The following is a 21,926-nucleotide window of genomic DNA, read 5'->3' as shown; positions in this document are numbered from 1 at the left end:
AGTGTTTGTCCTCTTTGGAGGACATCTCAACTGGTGAATCATTTCACTAAAGACTTTTAACTACCAAGTGTTTTCAGAGATTTTCTTTCAGGAATTTATGTGCATTGATTATTTTGAAATTATACATGCAATTGGGGCAGGTGGTATCTTTTTACAAATTAACATTTTCACAAGAACATCAGTGTGCATACATCTTGATGAACTCTTTTGGCAGGAATAATAATTTCAGTTGACAATGTATGGATGGACTAAAGTGGCCACTCCACAAATTTATAGCAGGGTATGCTGGTGTTCACAAGCTAACAAGCATTGAGACCTGTTAGCTTTTCATTTTCTTTTCTTTGATTTATATGGACAGCATAAATTAATCCATACATGGCATCACAGTTAATGGGAATATGTGCTCTATGTGTTCAATTAAATAAAGAGACATGGGGACACTTTTGTTTTTTCCATATGTAACTATTAAATGTTCATGGAATAAAAATGCATGGCTGAAACCATTTTATCTTTACAGGTTCTGTACATTAGTGAGTTTTGACTCATTTATCTCTTTTTCTGTTTTTATCTGTGACTTCTCATGGAGACAAATTAGAGGGTTGATAAACAAACAGGACCACAGAATGTTAGAGTTTTAGTAGACTTCCTTAGAGATGAGCTGGTTCTCAGGTTGCAAAACCTTTCGTCTGCTACAAGGTCATGCAGTAAGTTGGAGGCAGAGTAGAAAAGAAAACTCAGTTTCTCTGGACTCCAAGATATTTTCATTATATAGTGCTTGTTGGTATATTTACCATAATGCAGAGAGGTAAACACAGCTTTATTTATATGACTAACCCCTATTATGTACCAGGGACTGTGCTGTGGCACTGGACACAGCTAGCTATGAGCAGAATAGACATAATCCCTGACCTTGGGGTAAGAGGTGAGATGTTAAGACATCAAACATTACTATAAAAGCAATAGAAATCTATTGAAGAATCTGAAGCAAAAGTTTGACAGGGTCAGAGTTATATACTATTAGACTCTTACTACCTGTCTGCAGAATGGAATAGATAAACAAGGCTGTAATCAGAGAGTATGACAACAGATGGACAAGAATTATGATGTCGAAGATGAAAAAATGGGAAATACATTTAGGAGGGTGAAACCTTAATTTGGTGTTTGCTTAAAAACAGGAGAGCTATAAAGAGGAGTCAAAAGTAACTTCTCATTTTCTGAATTGAGTGACTTTGTTGATGTTGTTGATTTTCACTGTGGGGGAAAGTAATGTTTTCGGTTCTGGTGATATACTCAGAGAGAGATATCCTGTTAGCAGTGGGACATTCAAGTTTTGCCATAAGCTGTGGTATCTAGAATATGGGCAGTTAACTAAGCTGTATTAGTGGAGGTGTTCAGCAATAGATCAATTATAGAATGCAAAGGAAAGAGGCTTACAGAGCAACAAGTGAAGGATGAAAAAAGGGGAAAAAAGGAGAAAATCCTATAGAGGACACTGGGTATTGGTCACAGATTAAGGGAAAAAATTAAAGGAGTCAGTTTATGAAAGACGGGACTGTCAACGGTGTTAAGTAATGTCAGAATAAAAAAGATAAGGGCTGAAAAGAGTTCATGATGTTTTAGAAAAAATAAGTTATTTTTGACAAAGGAGTGAGAAATTCTTGTGATATTATGAGAGAAATAAGCTGGATTATAGTGGGTTGAAATACATGACTACAACAGGCATAGATCAATTTTTCAGGAACTTTATCTTTGGATAGTGAAGAAATAGAGCTATAGAGGCGTCTATGTGGTCCTAGAAAGGCTTTCTAATTATTTTAAAAAAATATTTAGAGAAGTGGCCGGGCATGGTGGCTCATGCCTATAATCCCAGGACTTTGGGAGGCCAAGGCAGGCAGATCACTTGAGGCCAGGAGTTTGAGACCAGCCTGGACAACATGGTGAAGCCTCATCTCTACTATACAAAAATTAGCTGGGCATGGTGTTGCGTGCCTGTAATCCCAGCTCCTCTGGAGGCTGAGACAGGAGAATTGCTTGAACCCAGGAGGCAGAAGTTCCAGAGATCCGAGATTGCGCCACTGCACTCCAGCCTGGGAGTGAGATTCCGTCTCAAAACAAACTATACCTCTCTGTCTGTCTGTCTATCTATCTATCTATCTAGAGAGAAAGAGAGAGAGAGAGAGAGAGAGAGAGAGAGATAAGCAAGGATAAAGGGTGGAAAATTAACCAAGAAAACACAGTCCTGGAAGGGCAAGTAGAGAAGATTTTAAAAACATAAATGGAATGATTAGTCTTGGAGGGAGAACGGACACATTTCTTACTGAAATAAGAGAGAAAGAGAAGAAGGTGTGCACTGATAGAGGCCATCTTATGCGTGCTGGGCCAGTATGTTGGGACTTTTTAAAAATACTTCTATTTTTTTCTGGGATTTGGAGCTAGCTGGTACTGATGGAGGACCACAATTTATACAAGGGATTTCCTGTACAAAGATGCAGGGTTCCACCTGTATTACCCCTCAGTCCTTTCCTTGTGTGTAATTTTACACACCAACCAACATGAATTCTGTGAAAGCAACCTGGAAGAGAGATGTCACAGCCAGCAATAAGTGCCAGACCTGTCATGAAGCAATCCTTCTGATTGGTTGGATAACAAATTTTTAGAAATCTTTAGAAATTGCAAGTTGAATCCATCACATAATTTCATCCTCCTCTTGCACAGTTTTATGCTTAAGACCATGTTGAAGGGGGGCCTTTTACTCCAAAGCTATGTGATTGTATACTCTTCACTTAGACTTTCTTATTCAGAGTTCTTATCCATAATAAGGAGGAAATATATACCTCACAGAGATATTGCGAAGATCAAAATAGAAAATATATGGAAAATTCTAGTAAGTACTCTTCATTTACAACAAAATAAATCCCAACACCAATGACCTTAAATAATAAAGGGAAGACACAAATAGGGGATGAGACCGTCTCAAGGAATTCAAAGATAGCAAAACCTGCCAGGCTTTGCAAACAACTAGAACCAGGGACTTCAACGTCTTATACTTCCACAAGGATTTATTCCTTGTCTCTTGTCTCCGATCACATCTCCATAGCTGTGGGGAAAAGAACGAGAGATCAGCTTGTTACCATGTCTATATAGAAGGAAGTAGACATAAAAGACTCCATTTAGTTCTGTATTTAAGATACTGTTAATCTGTGACCTTACCTTCAACTTTGTCCTTGCAAGAGACATGTGCGAAGGTGATTTAAGGTTAAAAGGATTTTGGGCTGTGCAGAATGTGCTTTGTTAAACAAGTGCCTAAAGGCTGCTTGTGGTTAAAAGTCATCACCATTTTCTTATATCTCAAGAAAGGGAAAAACATTTGTCTCCTGCCCCTCCCTGGGCAATGGAGGGGCATTGTGTGCCTTGTTTACTGAGTGAGGAGAAACCGCCTTTAGGAATAAGGTGGGACTTGCTGGAGCAATACTGCTAAAAGGTTTATGGAGATGTCACATATGTATCTCAAGGCACAGCATTTTCTGTTAAACTTATTCATATTACAAGGATTTTTTCATATGTCTTACTGCTGATTTCCTCCCTACAATAATCCTATTGTCCAGCCACTCCCTTATCCTTTTAATGACTAAGATAATTCTCAATAAATACCAAGGGAACTCAGAGGCCGGTGCCGGCGTGGGTCCTCTGTAAGCTGAGCTCCGGTCCCCTGGGCCCCGCTTTTCTTTCTCTACACTTTGTCTCTGTGTTTTATTCCTTTTCTCAAGTCTTTCGTTTCCACCTAACGAGAAACACCCACAAGTGTGGAGGGGCAGGCCACCCCTTCACATAGCTACTTCATTTCCACCCACCTTTTAATGCAAAATTTCCCCTTCCATTTCTCTGGTCATTGGACAGAAAATATGTTCATCGATGATTCCAGATCTTTATTATTTCTCCCATGGACATGAAAACCATGAGGAAAAGATTTCTTTCTCAGTCCAAAAAATGATGAGAAGAGAATCCATAGTTGGGTCTTAGTGTCTAACCTGAATCAATCAACTGTAAGCAGGAATTCAGAACAACACGCGGCAAAATTGTGCTTCTTTATGGCAACCGTGAGGTTGATGGTGGGGGCGTGGGTGGGGTGGGCGCTAGTCCCACAAAAGTGCCAATTTGAACAGAAGAAACAAAACATCAATACACAATGATGTGCTACATCTGTGGATGATATTGGTGCAATCATAAGTAATTGGCTATTGTAAGAGTATACATTATAATCTATTATCCACTGGTCCCTGTATTCTTCTGGATTGTTTTTATTCCCTAGAGTTACATTAAATGGACCTACCCCAAGTCTTTTTCCTACTTTATTGTACTATTTTATATTTTATCATAGGGTACTGAAAGTGTCCTTTCCTGCCATCTAATGGAACTATTTCCACAGTCACACATACATACAAACATGCACACATATGCACACATACACCAGACACACACCAAATGTGAGATGGGAGGATTCCCAACCACGTTTCTATATTCTCCTCTGATTAGCATCTCCCTTCTCACGTTCTTCTCCCTCTGGCTGAGGTGCTCTTGGAGCTTCTTGCTAAGGAGTATTGTTATGATGAACATCAAAGTATTCATAGTGGCAAAGTATTCACACTGATTCATGATCCTGCAGGAAATGCCAATAATTTTGCCACTTGCCTCTTTAATTAAAAATAAATAATATAAATCAAGTATAATTCAGAAGAAATAAGAACAAATTATAAAGCATTTTTGCAAACATAGCCTTAAACATACTGTTTCTTAAGTATACTAATTTCCTTCTACAAGTCTTTGAAATTTGTGTTGATTTTCAACTGAAATAGTCTCTCCTCAAAGCTTAGTGGGGGCTTGACGTGGTGGCTCACACCTGTAATCTCAGCACTTTGGGAGGCCGAGGTGGGTGGATCACTTGTGGTCAGAGTTCGAGACCAGACTGGGCAACACGGTGAAACCCCTTCTCTACTATAAAAAAAAAAAAAAGAAAAGTAAAGAAAAAAGAAAAAATGAAAAAAGTAGCGGGGCATGCCAGAAGTGGCAGGGGCCTGTAATCCCAGCTACTTGGGAAGCTGAGACAGGAAAATGGCCTGAACCTCGGAGACAGAGGCTGCAGTGAGCCCAGATCACACCACTGCATTCCAGCCTGGGTGACAGAGCAAGACTCCATCTCAAAAAATAAAATAAAATAAAAAATAAAAAACTTAGTAGGGCTTCTTCCCTCACACTTGCAGGTCTCTCTCTACTCAAATGTCACCTTTTCAGAGACACAGTTCTTAAAAAGCACGTCTGGGAATTGCCTGTCATATTAATTCTTCTTTATTGGACTTCCTCACTGAGACTACAGGTTCCATGAGGGCAATGTTCTGATCTGTTTATCTTTGTATCCCCTGCACTTAGAACAATTCCTGACATATAGAAACATTCAGAGATTTTTTTTGAAGAAATATAAAAATAACTGACAAAGAGAATCTAGACCTTTCAGAAACAACGTAAAGAAGAAAATAGGGATTAAAATCCTGATTATATAACAAAATAACCTAAATCCAAAGAGGCTTTATGATAGACCTGATATTACACCACTGATAAGGACTGAGAGAGACTAGAACAAATAGTGATTATACATTGTTTTTCCTTTTAAGCATCATATAATGCAGACAGGATCTCAATAAACCTTCACTGAAATGCTACAGTCAGCGTGTACAGGAAGTGGATTGGCATATGGACCTTTGAGTCACAGAAGTATGGGTTCCAATACAAGTTAACTATTGCACTGTTACGCAATAGTTGCTTAATTGTCTCTGGGTCTCTCCCTGAAATGAGAGTAATCCTATCTACCTCATAGACCAGTTGTAGGACCTAGGTAAATCTATGGATTGTAAAGTGATTAGCCCAGAATGTAGTCTACAGAAAGACTTCAAAAATATTAACTATTACTATTACCATAGGATGTGAATGACAAAAACAAGGCTTCTACTTGGAGTTCAGTGAATGACCTGATAGGCCTCTGGAAAAAAAAAAAAAAAAAAAAAAAAAAAAAAAAAGAGCAAAGTCCCAGGTCTCATTCTTGGCAAGAAAATGCCCTTGTAAAGTGATAGAGGATAGGAAAAGTCACTTTCAACCTGGCCATGACCAGAAAAATAAAACGATAAAGAACTTGTCATGCTGTCGCAAAGACAGGGATCACTTCTATCAAGTATCAGCCGGAAAGCGCTCCTATTTGGAATGGTTTACAGTTCTCTTTATGGGGTCTTTATGCAGACTGGAAAAAGTCACTTTCTCCAGGAGAACAATGGTTAGAAAACCCTGGTCCTACAGTGTCAAGGGAGCCCATCGGTACCACTTTGGGGAGCGAGTGAGGCAGAGGTTCCCGGTTTGGCAAGAAGAGAGATCCTGGAATAAGTTTCAGCTTTATGATCTCTATGCCCACGGAAACTTTCTGCAATATCCTGATCCTGCAGCAGTTCCCAGAGCTGGCATCACCCAGTGAACCTAACCTACAAGACACAGCACCATCATTTGGGAAACCATTACCCATTGCTTCTGAAAAATCAGAATATGCAGAGAAAGGATAAAAGCAGGAATTGTGAGGTTATTCAGCTGTAGACTGCAACTTTACTAGTCTCCTCTTAGAGGGAGGCTCTGGAATTTGTTCGAGACAGAAGTTGAGCTTCGTTTTGACAGTTTTGTTGCAAACACCTGCAGGGATGGAGGCCGTTCTTCCCTCCCAGATTATGTGGATACTTATTTATCTCCTTTTATTATTTCTTTTTCTATAAAAATTGGGAAGCTCTTGTTGGCATATGGTGTTTGCCTTCTGGATGTGTTTTCTTTTGCCTGTAAACACTCCTGTCTCCACAGGTTTGTACTTGTAGATGAAGGGAATGATTGGGAGCATAGAAATTGAAGTTCCATTTTACTCATTCTGCCAGGAAATTGTGACTAACTTAGGACGACAAGAAGAACTACAATTTCTGCTCATGTACACTATTTTCTGATAGTGTTGGGGAATTTGGAAAATATTTTGTCTAATTTTCTGCACTTTAACTCAAATTGGCATAATGTGTCATGTTCTGCGCCTGCTCAAGGAACTTTGTGGCTGTTGTCAATTGTATCTAATGTAAACTCTCTGGCTGGATGTCTAAGTTACTCTGTTTGTTGATTTATTCTACCCTATTCACCATTAGTTTTCTCTTTTTCAGAAAACCCTTTTCCAGGAAGCTTAGTCTCTTCATTGCCAGATATCTTTGCCAAAAGTATTTAATTTATTTTTTATTTTAAAAATTCAATTTAGTTATAGCAAATAATACATGGATATTTGCTGTGGAAAAATGCTAAAACATTAGAAAGCTTGTGTGGCAGAGATTGGCTGGTTTTCAAACAAATCTATGTTTTCTTAATGGTCCATGACCTAACATCTAATTTACTCCACATAAAGCATCTTCCAGACAGCGGCGCTGAGAAGAGGGTGTGCTTCCCCGATTTCCTCTCTCTTTCTCCATCACTCAGCTGGAGGATGACAGGATAATTTCCAAATTACATGTTGAACCTGGTATTATGGTAGAACCATAACTTGGTTAGCTATGATTTCTGAGCCACCACTTTAAGAAGAGCCACTCAAGAGAGCTATACCGTCCAGAACATCTACATTGAACTTTTATTATAAGATGTAGGAAAAATAAACCATTCTTCTTATAGGACTCTGAAATTTGAGGACTGTTTGCTATAGAGATATCCAATTCTACATGTTGTAAGAAATTTCAAGGTTGAGAGAGTGAATTGATACTGCGTCCCTTAATTAACTGAAAAAAATTTAACCCCATCTCCGTAAAAGTAATTAGTAATAGCCATCAAATAAGAAGAAAATTCTAGAAAAATGCAAGAGCCCTCAAACTTGTCTGGCTATTAGAGTTTCCGAGGTAACTTCAAAAAATCAGAATGCCTGGATTCATCCCCCAGATCCATTAAATCAAATTCACTGATTTAGACCTAGGGCATAGGTCTAAAAAAAAAAATAAACTCTCCAAATGAATCTAACATACATTAAAAAATACTCTCCAAATGAATCTAACATACATGTAGGATTGAGAACTGAATTTGATGGACTTCAGAAACAGGGGGCACATGAAAGAAACAGATGAGCATAGAGGGAGGTAGGAGCTACGGTGAGATTGCGCTTCTCACCTAGATCCCACCAACCCTGTGTCAACAACATTTTGAGGATTCTTACTAATGCACTCAATTGTGGAGAAAAGCATGATTAATATATATATATAAGTTTCAGGTTTTTTTTTTTTTTTTTTTTTTTTTCTTGACTTAAGAGAACTGGAACCTGGTGAAAAAGGTAGTGAACAGACTGCCTCTAATGAAGACTGAGACTTCAGGGTGACACACTGCAATGTCGACCCAGCAGCCCCATTACTGGGCATATATCCAAAGGAATATAAATCCTTCTATTACAAAGACACATGCACACATATGTTCATTGCAGCACTATTCACAATAGCAGAGAGATCGAACCAACCTAAATGCCTATAAATGATGAACTGGATAAAGAAAATGTACTGCATACACACCATGGAATGCTATGAAGCCATTAAAAAGTACAAGATCATGTTCTTTGCCAGAATATGGATGGAGCTGGAGACCATTATCCTTAGCAAACTAATGCAGGTACAGAAAACCAAATACCACGTGTTCTCACTTACAAGTGGGGGCTAAATGATGAGAACACATAGAGGAGAACAACACACACTGGGGCCTAACAGAGGGTAGAGGTAGGAGGAGGGTGAGGATCAGGAAAAAATAACTAATGGGTATTAGGTTTGATACCTGGGAGATGAAATAATCTGCACAACAAACTCCTATGACACACATTTACCCGTGTAACAAAGCTGCACATGTACCCATGACCTAAAAATAAATTTCTAAAAAATAAATGTGGAACTGATGTAATTTTCCTGGGTTCCCTCTGCCAAGGTGACACAGGCAGTGGGGGATAAGACGGGTAGGTGAGGAGAAAGAAAACAAAAGAAAGAAAATTTTTTTAAAATCATGAAAAAATAAAATAGATCTAAAAGAAAATATATTTCAAGGAAGAGAGGAAAGTTATTCACAATTTCTCATCTTATGTTACTTCATAAAAATAATTGACTTCATAAAAATAATTTTCTATTAATAAAATAACTGAAAGACAAGATAAAAGGGTGACAGAAGGAGATGGCAGAGAACACTGCAGGTTTGAGTAGCAAATTCAAAACAATGTCAAAAGTAATACATGAATGGAAACAAGAACGACATAGACATCGTTTTGAATTGAATTACTGATGGAAAGGAAATGTTTAATTACAACAAGAGCATATAAAATAAATTGATAAACATCTTTCAATGTAAGGATAATTGGAGTACTTAATATGAAATATAATTCAATCAAATATATAATAAAACAACTCCAGATTTTTTTTTTTTCTTTTGAGACGGAATCTCACTCTGTAGCCAGGCTGGAGTACAGTGGCATGATCTCGACTCACTGCAACCTCTGCCTCTCAGGTTCAAGTGATTCTCCTGCCTCAGCCTCCCGAGTAGATGGGACTACAGGCATGCGCCACCACGCCTGGCTAATTTTTGTATTTTTAGTAGAGACGGGGTTTCACCATGTTAGCCAGGATGACAGGTTAGAATTTTAAAAAACTGTATCCTAATAGTGAAAGCTTATGAAATATTCCATGACAATTTAATAGAAGATATTCAAACTACCAGTTAAAGTATTGAGCATCAAGAATACAGACAGACATTTCAGGCATCAAAAATAGAAAAACACGTATAAGGTAAAAATAAATCAGATGAGCCTCAGATTTCTCTACAGCAACACTGTTCTGCAGATAAGAAATTATGGTCCAAGAATATTATAACCACCCAAGGTATTCAAATATAGAGTCCCTCAAAAACATGAAATATCACAGAGAATGAAGCATCCATGAATCTCTCTAATTAAAAGAAATCCAATGATCAAATCTTGTGATTTAAGATATTATGAAAAGGAATCTCACAAAAAATAAAAAAATGGATAAATTGCACATTCAGGATAGATGGTGGGCAGTAAATAAATGTATACATAAGACAATGTCAAATTTTGCTTATAGAAGAGACTATTGAAAGTTTTCAGTGTAAAATAACTTAAAGCATCAGGAGGGAAGAGGTAAGGGGGAAGAAGCAAGTCTGAGCAATCTATTATCCTTGTCTTTCTCAGCAGGAGTGAAGTGTTATTACATTAAACTAAAACACAAGGTTAAGTAAACACTTTCTCATGATTTTTTCCCTTAGCTTTTTTCAACCTTTAAGCTATAATTTAGGTAATAATATGTCTATGGTAACACATCATACATTTTAAATTCAAGAACTCCTTTAGTTTACTCTCTTTTAAGTTAAATAAAATTGAAATTAATACTTTTCCTTTTAAAAAAGCATCTCTCTACAGTATAAAGTCATATTTAATAATACCTATATAACTATCTATTCATAATTTTGGAATTGTGTGCACCTAATATAAAAGATGGTTACTTTCTGAGTGGTGTGATGTGGAATGTTATATTAAATCTGTAGCGGGGAACACTGAAATGCTTAAAATAAACATGCATCATTTTCACAAATGAAATAGTAGAAGCAAAATGCAATAGTTAATAGTAGTAAACTGTAGATATAAGGATGTTTATTATTTTCTTCTTGTTTCTGTATTTTTAATTTATCTTTTCCCACTCAAAGAAGATATACATGTAAAATATCCTTTGATGACATTCAAAATCTTGTTCCTATTCTGGAGATACCTGTTTTTATAACACTACTTTGCTGGGTCTCCTTTCAGACCTTTTTTTCTATGTATGTCCTAACACACTTATGTATGGAGTCTCATTTTTATTTATGTTTATGTAGTATTTTCATACTGTATATTTTGTTCCACTGTTTTTTCTTTCAAATTGCTAAGTTATGAATATCTTTATATAAAATATAAAGATCTTATTTAACTCTGTAAAATATTTTGTGATATAGACAATCACAATTTCTTTAACTATTCTCCCATTTTTTTGGTTATTTAACATGTTTGACATGTTTCCAAATCTTTGCAATTTAAATAGATGCTAAAATAAGCATCACTGTGAATATTTTTGGGGTCACAAGTGAATTTTTCTAAGATAGATGCTGAGAAGTGAAAATGATGGATTGTTAAGAACACAGATTATTTTTGCTATCCAAAATGTCTTTACAAATTTGCATTCTCATCAGAATTATACATTTCTAAACAAAGTTCTCCAATTCTAATCCATGTACCAACTCCCTAACTACTTCAACTCACATTTTACAAATCTTATCTTCAGAGTGAATTGATGATCCCAGTAAATGCTTATTAAGAGTCAGTCTCTCTTTTTCTCTGAGTGTGTATCATGGTTTCGTGTGGGATAAATATTAATAAATAATTGATACATTGTGTGATGAATGTTCTATGGATAAGTAGAGAGGAAAACTAGGGAACAATGAATCCAAGCTTTAGAATATGTCAGTGCCAAAGGAAGTTTGAATTGTCTTAAAAGGTAAGATTATGGTCTCTCAGTATAGCAGGAGGGTGAATGTTCCTGGAAAATACATAAAAATAAAATATTTGAAAACCAGGGTTATAATCACAAAAACTTATGTCCAGGCAGGTAACACGTAGGTGAAATTGGTCAAGGATAAGAAAAAGAGCATAAGAGAGAAGATAATGTTCTGACCTAATTGTTGGTAGACTATAGTAAACGTGAGAATAGTGACTAACTGAAGAGCTTAGGCCCCGTCCACAAAGCAAACAGGCACTATGCACATCTCCACTGTTGTGAGCCTTTGAGGATCCGATGTTGTCAGGTATGATTTTTGCAAGAGAAATTAAAATTCTGAATAACTGTGTATAAAAATCAACACAGTTGATTTTATATGCAGGTTGATTCAAAATACACATATTTAAATATTGTGAAATTCAAACAAAAATTTTAGAGTAACAAACTCATTCTGATTTGCCCGGGACTATCCCAGTTTTAAAATTAAAAGTCTTGTATCCCAGACAAACTAGGACAGTTGGTCACCTTCATTATAGGATCACTCCTTCTAGCTCATAGGGCCATATCTAGCTCAAGGGCTGCCATGTGTAACTTCAGAAGCATGTAACTCCTCATTTTGATGAAATGTAAGGGGTTGCATTTCCACTGTGAAGTTTTAAGGGCAAGTATTGCAGACCGGGGTTGGAGAATTGGTAGAGGCAATGCCATGTGTATGTATTATTTGACATTAAAGAAACAATAACTGTGCTTATGAAGAACTAACTAGTCTGAAATTTCATTGCAGCTTTGAAGCTTGTTAGTATCTTCCAGAAGCCAAAATTTACTACCTAGTTGATTGGTTTATTGCTGAAATTAAGTCGAGAGGTAAATTCCTCCACAGTCACAGAAAATCCCTGATCCTCTGTACAATGTTACTTTACAATTATTAAGGATGCTACTCCCTTGAAATTCTTCTTCTATGCCTCTATTTCCCCTACTACAGAAGATTTTAGCATGTGTTCGGATTCTCAAGTACCATCAGCAACCAGCTCTTAGGTTTCTCTGCTCTCAAAAGATGCAGCAGAAACAATAAGTATTATTTTTGATGAGAGAAAAATTCAGCACTCCTATCTAAGGATTTGAGTTTCACTGATCACCATAGTAACTAGACAAAAATATAATTTGAATAATACATTTGAAAATGTGGTGCAGAGGCCATGCCTGGGAGGAACAGAAGAAAGAGAGAGCAAAAAACACACAATCTCAGTCCTTTATAGAATAATCCAAATATTTGAATTAGAAAATACCAATGTTGAATCATTAAGAGTTCATTTTATAGTGAAAGAAAATGAGATGCAGAGAGGTTATGTGACTTTTCCAAGTTCACCCAGTAACTATAGCTGGGGCTTCAGTTCCTGTCTCCTTAAGGCAATGATTTTGTTAAAAAGTAATTATTTTCCCCAAAAGGTAAGATAAGCTACTTCACTGGCAAATAGTCTTTTCTCATTCTCAAAAATATAATGAGGAATGTTGTATCTTTCACTCTGTTTAGTGTTCTTTCAAAAGCCAATGTTGACATAGGGATTTTATTTGCGGGGTTATTCTAAGACATACTGGAGGAAAAAGTGGGGAGAAATATTGGTTAGTAAGAGGAGGCAGTCAATAGTGGATGCACTGTCAAGCAAAGCACCGTTCGGTGTACAAGGCTTAATCCTTCTGGAGAACTCTTGAAGCCAGAATGATACATAATTATTTCACTCAAAGAATGAAAAAGAATGTGTATTTGCAATTACTACTAATTAGTCCTTTATTGAAGGTTATTCCCAAGTGGTACTGACTCTCTAGAGTGGCCAGCATACTGAGTAGCAGACCAAGCAGACGTGATCAAAGAACACTTCAGATAAAGAGAAGCATGTGATTGTAGCTGGAAGACAGTGGGGTATAGAGAGCATATATGCTAGGCATCACAGACTCTATTGCAGTCCACCTCCTATGCCGTGTTTCTCAGGGATGCGTTAGGTTTACTTTGTCCTGTCACTGATGAGACAGAATGAGAGAGACAGAGGTAGAACTATAGTTTTTACCACTGCCATTGTTACAAAAACATCTATTGCTATACAAGTTCTTTTTTTTTTTTTTTTTTTTTTTTTTTTTTTTTTTTTTTTTTGAGACGGAGTCTCCTCTGTCGCCCAGGCTGGAGTGCAGTGGCCGGATCTCGGCTCACTGCAAGCTCCGCCTCCCGGGTTTACGCCATTCTCCTGCCTCAGCCTCCCGAGTAGCTGGGACTACAGGTGCCCGCCACCTTGCCCGGCTAGTTAAGATCTTTCTTTTTTACCAACCATTCTAAAATCTCCTTCAAACTTGCACAGCACTTTGGCTACTCTAGATTGTTAGCCTGTAGCATAAACCAGACCTGTATCACTATGAGGTATGGTCTATTTATTACGACCTTGTTAGGGTAAGGTCGTTGTAGTTGCCCATTCGTGGTTATTACTGAGGATAGAAGTAAAAAATATACCCAAGTGAATTACAGACATGAATCTTCCTTCCCATTGTGTAGCAGCAACCAGGTCTCCTCATAATAATTGGGAGGATTACCATTACCAGAATAGAAACTCCTTTTTTGCTAGCTTATATAATGGTAATAAGAGACCAAACGGCCAGTAACATCTATATTCTTAGGTTTAATAGAACTTTTATTTTGTCTCTCAGCAGAAACGTTCTCACCTTGGAAAAACAGATTTTTTTTGTTTTTGAGACGGAGTCTTGCTCTGTTGCCCAGGCTGGAGTGCAGTGGGCGATCTCGGCTCAAAACAACCTCCGCCTCCCAGGTTCAAGCGATTCTCCTGCCTCAGCCTCCCGAGTAGCTGGGACTACAGGTGCACACCACCAGATTTTTAATGCAGCAGAACAAAGTCCCCAAGTGTATCACTGGGCATGATGATGAATCCATTCCTAATTCCACCTTCAGATTTCTCACTCACATGTTTTCCCTACTAGGGAAATCACCTCATACAGTGGCTGTTGTTTCAAGGTATAAAACAAGTTTTTAAAGAGCAGCACCTTAACACCTCAGAGAACGATTCCCTCTAGTACCTTAGATATGCTTTACAAGGTCATTTCAAGATTCTCTTAACTGGTAATGTCTGAGAGATACAGTATATGGGAGTGTGAGTAGATTCCCTGGTCATTTGCATTATCTTGAACCTCCTTCACAGTGAAATGGATGTCATCATATTTAGCATATGATGGACAGCTCCAGTAATGTATTCACATGATATGAGATGGTCAGGTGCTTAATACATACAAGACCAGGTAGCACAGCAGATGCTGCTTTATTCATTCACTTAATTAAGTATAAGTGAATTTATACTAAATGAATCTTATATGCACAGATTGTTGAATTCTTCCCATGTAATCACCTAGGTAAATCTTAAACATCAAGATATACACCATATCCAGAACCCTGGAAAATCCCCTCATATTCATTTCAAGTCAGTATTTCCACAGGGGTAGTCCTGAATTAAACCTTCTAACGTGTAGGTTATTTTAACCTGTTTCTGAGTATCATGTAAGCACATCGGTATGTTGTACTATTTTTGTTTCTGGCGTCTTTTACTAAACATAAAGTTTGTAAACGTCATTCATGTTATGTGTATCAATAATTTGTGTTATAATTTGTTTTTTTAATGAATATACAATGATTTACTCATTCCACTGTTAATACACATTTAATATTTCTAGACTTTGCCTATTGTAGATAATGCTACACTCATATTTTGGGGGATTTATGTATAGTTTCTCTTGGGTATGTTCCTAAGAGTGGAACTCAAACATAGGTATATACTTACCTTTTATAAATTACAAAATGGCTTTCCTAAGTAATAGAAGTAATTCACACTCCCAGCAATATTTGAAGTTTCCAGTTGCTATTATTCTGCTAGCATTGGCACTATGCTCTTTATTTTACTTACCTGATGGTTTGTGGTGTTATCACATTATGCTAATGTTTGCATTTCCATGATGAGTAATGATGTTGAGCAAATTTTGATATGGTTATTAGTCATTTGGTTATTCCTTAAGTTTTACTTAGTTTTTTTTTTTTTCAGTTACTGATATTTGACAATTATTTTTGTATTCTGAATAAAGAAGAGTCAAATTCTGTTGTCAAATATATTCCCTAAGTATTTGGCCTAGATAATGATGTACTTTGATAGACAGATGTTCTTAATAGGCTTTATTGAATTTCAGAACATTCATTTATCTAAGTACATTATTCAGAAATTGAAAAGGCAAAACATACACTTTATAGACCATATAGTTGTTATAGTTACCGATTTCTCTGTCTCTTTCTCTCTCTGTTCCCCTTCCCCCCCATTTCTTCTTGATTGGGATTTATAGAGTTTTTTTTTTAATTACTTCAATCCCTTCACAGAACTAATCCTTAGCCTTATCTATTGAATCTCCCTTTAAAGTTAATTTTATTATATCTATTGTATCTCTTTTATTTCTATTTCATTTTTTTCTACTTTCTTTGGTTTTAATTTGGATTTCTTTCACTCCTGTTCACAATTGGAACCTGAGATCTTCCGTATTCTTTTATTAAAATTTGAATTTTGACTGCAAATTTCTCTTCTGATTGCTGTTGTAATTTTCCAACATTTTACTATAATTATTTTGAAGCATATAGCAATGATCAGAAAATTGTATGGTAAATAACACTACTCACACTCTATGTTTTACTATTAATATTTCATTATATTTGTCTGATAATATTCCTTCCTTCCCCACTCCATCTTTGTTTCTTCCCTTTCTTTTTTCCTTCCTTCCTCCCTACATATCATCTTTATCCCGATTACTAATAAATCTTATTTTCATACATTTAAAATACACTGTAGACATCTGTACCCCTATAAATGCTATGTTATTTATAAAATTAACTAGTATTTAATTTTCAATTTTTTTCCTTTGATGTAACATTACATAAAAGGAAGTACACAAACCTTCAGTCTATATTTAACTGAGCTTTGGTGAATGCATATAGATATGCAACCCAAATTCGTACCAAATTACAGAACATTACCACCTGAGTTGTTTCCAGTTTGAGGCTTTTGTAATTAAAGGTAAAATGAAAATTCTTTCACAACTCTTTACAATTATTTCTATGAACATATGTTTTTATTGATTGTATGTAATCATCTAGGAATCACACAGGAAATGTATGTTAAGTCTTATTTTAAAAACTACTAGGAAAATTTTGAAAGTGGTAGTACCATTTTACATTTTCTTTTATAATGTGTGAAGATTTAGTTGTTCCACATCCTTGCTAACACTTGGTATTGTCAGATTTTTACATTTTAGTCATTCTGAGGTGGGAGGGGGCATGTAGTGTCATCTTGTTGTAGCTTTAATTTGTAGTGTCCTAATGATTAATGATATTGACCACATTTTAACGTGTTTATTGTCCATTACATAACTTATTTTATGAAGTGTTTGATTCTTTTGCCCATATGATAATAGATTGGTATTAATGTAATATTGGCTTGATCTTATTTTATGGATGTTTAAATAATTTTTATAACTTGGATACTAGTCCTTTGTCATATATGCTTTGCAAATATTTTCTCCAAATAATTAGCTATTTATTATCTTAGGGTTGTATTTTGTTTTAATTGTGCGTAACATAATTTTATTTTATAGTTATTTATTTTTGTAACCAGTCTCAAAGGCCTATATTAAAACTTAAGTCATAAAGACATTCTTTTTTTGTTTGGTGTTTTAAATGCTTATGGATGTTACCTTTAGGTCTGATTTTTTTTATATCAAGTGAAACAGGAATGAGTTTCATGTTTTTTCATGTAGATATAGTGCACCATTTCTAAAAATGCTGTTCATTCCATTTCTATTTGGCAACTTTGTAAAAGAGGAAAGTGCTCTATTAAGTGTAGGTCCATTTCTGGACTATATATTCTGTTCTATTTATCTATTATCAATTTATATTCCAGTATTCAGCATATCTTGATTATGGTAGTTGTATATTAAGTATTAAAGTCCTCAAACTGTTATTTTTCCAAGTTTACTTTACACAATCTGGGCTCTATGTATTCCCTTATACAATTTTGAGTTTGCCAAATTCTGTAAAACTTCTGCTAACATTTTGATTGGGATGTTGTTGTTTATAGATGAATTTAGGGATAATTAAAACCTTAAAATATTGACTCTTTTAAACCATGAACACAGTCTATCTCTCCATTTATAATAAGGCCTTTTAAATTTTCAATCAGCAATCTTTTATAGTTTCCTGTGCAAAAAACTATTGAAAACTTTAAATTTATTCTTAAGCTTTTTGTTTTATACACTATCACACATTGATTTTTAGTTTTTTGATTTGCAGTTCCAATCACCTTGTGCTTATATATATATAATTTTTAATCATTTATACATATTACAAATGCTAAATCGATAGATCTTGTATATCCATTAGTATTATCTATGTAAACACTCAAGTTACCTGCAGGTAGAGAAATATTTATTTTTTCCATTCCAAATTATTACACTTTTATTCCTTTTTCTTGCTTTATTCTAATGCCTGAGACCTTCAGAATAGAAGTGGTAGGGGAGTGCATTCTCACTATGTTCATAAAGTTATGAAAACAATATTCAGTCTTTCATTATATGCTACAGGGTAAGCTTTAGAATTTTATTGATTGTCATTTCCAGAATTTTATAGAAATCTAATTATAAAACAAGTACTCTTTTTTGTCTTTTTTTCTTCAGCGCATCATTATTTTGAGATTCATCAACGTTGCTGTGTATAATTATTTATATTTCTCAGTATGTTGCTCATTTCCTTATATTGTTCACTATGTTGCACAAATATAACAGAACATTTCACCTGCTCACCTCTTGATAGACATTTGGTTTACTTCCAGTTTGGGCTACTACAAATACAGTGGCTATAAATATTGGTGTACTAGTTATTTTATGGATACATTCTTTAATTTTTCGAGAGTAAATATACAGGCTGAATAGCTTAATTGTATGATAGATGCATATATAAGTTTTTAATAATCTTTCAAAGGTGCTCAAATTCTTTATATCATTTTATTTTCCCTCTGGAAATGTATGAGGGTTCCAGTTTCATCACATCATTTATAACACTCGGTGTAGTTCAGTCTTTGATTTTAGCTATCATAATAATTATGTGATAGAAATATATTATGGTTTTCACTTGCATTTTACTAGTGACTAATGAAATTGTGGCTTTTTCTTGTCTTTGTTTGCTATCCATCTAGCATATTTGGCAAAGTGTCTGTTCAAATTTTTGTACTTTTTAATTTAGTTCTCTGTTTTATTATTTATCAAATTTTGAGTTGTATAGTCTGATTACAATTCACTTATACAATTGTGTGTACATATATATTATGTGCAAATATCTTCTCACAGTCTGTGGGCCTCTTTACATTCATTCATTCATTCATTTACTGAGACAGAGTTTCACTATGCTTTTGTTGCCCAGGCTGGAGTGCAGTGGTGCTATCTCGGATCACTGTAACCTCTGCCACCTGGGTTCAAATGATTCTCCTGCCTCAGCCTCCAGAGTAGCTGAAATTACAGGTACCCACCATCACGCCTGGCTAATTTTCATATTTTCAGTAGAGATGGGATTTCACCATGTTGGACAGGCTGGTCTCGAACACCTGACCTCAGTTCATCCGCCCACCTTGGCCTCCCAAATGCTGGGATGAGCCACCGTGCCCAGCCAAATTTATTTAACAGTATATTTGATAGAGTTTTAATGTTTTAAATTCGGTCTAATAGGTCTAGATATAGTGTTATTATGTGCATACAAATGTATAATTGTAATATCTTCTTGTTAGAGTGATCTTTTCTCTCATGAATCTCCCTCTTTTTGGCTTTCAATATATATTTTTATAAAATATTCTTTGCCAGAGATTATTATAATTACACTGTAATTCTTTTTTATTTACTTTTGATTGGTATCTGATTTTTCCATTCTTTTAACTTCTGTTTTCTTAATTTTTAAGTTTGTTTACTTATATAATGGATAGATGGTTTTTCAGTCTGAAAACCTTTTTTTAAATTAAAGTTCTTATTTCATTCACATGTAAGGTAAAGGATGACATGTTTGTTATTGTGTATGTAATCTCGCTATTTTTAAAATATTTTATTTTGTTATTAATCACTTTCTTTTGTACTGATAATTTCTTTTGTAATTTTTATTGTCTTGTGTAGTATTTATTCCCTATTTATTAGTTCTGGAGTGGTTTACCTGGAAATTTTTTAAAAGGTCATCTTTAACATAGATAGTCTATATTTTATGTTTTTGCCATGTCCCACTTTTAGAATCTTCCCAAGTTACAAATATATTAGCCCTCTTGCATTTTTCTATCATTATACATTCTATTGATGTTTATTAGACTAAAGATTTTGCTATTGTCATGGCTATAAATCGTTTTATATTTACATTTATATTTTCTAATACATTAATCTGCTATTGCTCTCTCATTCTTCCAGACTGGAAAGAAAGGAACATTGATATAAATCCCACAGGCATAAAAAAATTAAAATTCTGTGAAAAAATTGTAAAAATTACAATTGTGAAAATATTATGCCAATATTTAAAAAATATTGAGTGTAGCAAATAAAATACTTTAAAATAAAACTGGCCAAATCTGACAGTAAAATAAATAGAACTTTGAAGATATTTGTAACTGTTAATGAATTGGAGAGTATTACTGAAAAGTAAACTTGCAGCAGAAAAAAACCCAAACCCATATGAATTCGCTCGTTATTTTTTCCCCAAAATATTTAAGAAAAGACTGTCATTAGTCTTAACAAACACTTCCGAGAAATAAAAAAGGCAGGGCAAGTTCTCACTGTCTTTTTCTGAAGCCAGCATGATTTTGATTCCGAAATCTGACAAGGACATTACAGGAAAGGAAGTTACAGACTGTACTGCATGTCCTAACCAACGCCATATGACAAACAAATTACAGAGAAGTCATATGAATGGGAATAGAGAAAATACAAGTATCATCCTCAAATGATCTTATTTTTGTACCAAGAAATCCAAAAACAAATCTTTAAAAAAAAGATTGTACTATACGTGAATTAAATGAAGTCCCTGGATTCAAGGTTATTATAGAAACATAGAATGTATTTTATTTAGCATTCTATAAACAAAGAAAATGATACAAATAAACAATAAAAGGTGCTCAACTTCATTTTGAAATAAAATTTATCAAAATAAAATTTGGAATGCTTTTACATTTATAAAAAAAAAAGTGAAGATAACACAGATAGTTCTCATATACCTCTCCCCACCCTCTAGTTTTCTCTATTATTATTGACAACTTGTTAGTATGGTACATTTGTTATGATTAATGAACCAATATTGAAATAATATCATTAACTTAAGTTCACACCTTATCAAGATTTACTTTTTTTGGCCCACTTTACTTTTTCTGTTGTAGAATCCCATCCAGCGTACCTCTTTATATTACATTTGCTTGTCATTCCTTTTTTTTTTTCTCAACTTTTGTCTTTAAACTTTAACTATTTCCTTAGGATAATGCCCAGTCGTGGCCTTTGCAGATGCATTACTTACACTTTTTAAAAATGTTTATTTTACATTCAGGGGGTACATGTGCAGGGGTGTTATCGGAGTAGTTTGTGTGTTGGTGGGGATTCTAGTGTACTTATTACCTAAATAATGAACACTGTACACCACAGGTAATTTTTTAAACTCTCGTCCCCATCCCACCCTTTTCTCTTTTGGAGTCCTCAGCTGTCTATAATTGCCATCTTTACATCCATGTGTACCCATTGTTTAGCTCCCACTTATAAATTAGAAGATGTTGTATTTGATTTTGTATTTCTGAATTAGGATTCTTTGAGCTGCAACAGTTTCTTGGACTTCTCTTGGTTTTGGGGACCTTGAAAATTTCGAGAAATACTGGTCAGCTATTCTGTAGAATATCTCCTGACTGAGAGTTGCATGATACTTTTCTCATATTTAGACTGGGATTATGGGTTTGGGGAATACAAAGAACCTAGAGATAAAATGATACCTTCATCACATTATATCAAAGAGATATATGATTAATATAGCTTACTACGGTTGATGTTGACCTTGATCATCTGGCTGAGGTTTTGCTTGTCAGACTTCTCCACTGTAAAGTTTCTCTCCCTTTCTCCTCCCCTCTTTCCATATTGAATTCTTTGGAAGAAGCTTAATATGCACAAAGCACACTTAAAGAGTGGGGCGTTCTGCTCCACCTTTTGAGAACAGTATATATATATATATATATATAC

This window comes from Rhinopithecus bieti, unplaced genomic scaffold, assembly GCF_001698545.2.
Source record: "Rhinopithecus bieti isolate Rb0 unplaced genomic scaffold, ASM169854v2 scaffold_13348, whole genome shotgun sequence".
Taxonomy (NCBI): Eukaryota; Metazoa; Chordata; class Mammalia; order Primates; family Cercopithecidae; genus Rhinopithecus; species Rhinopithecus bieti.
This window is presented reverse-complemented; position numbering follows the sequence as displayed.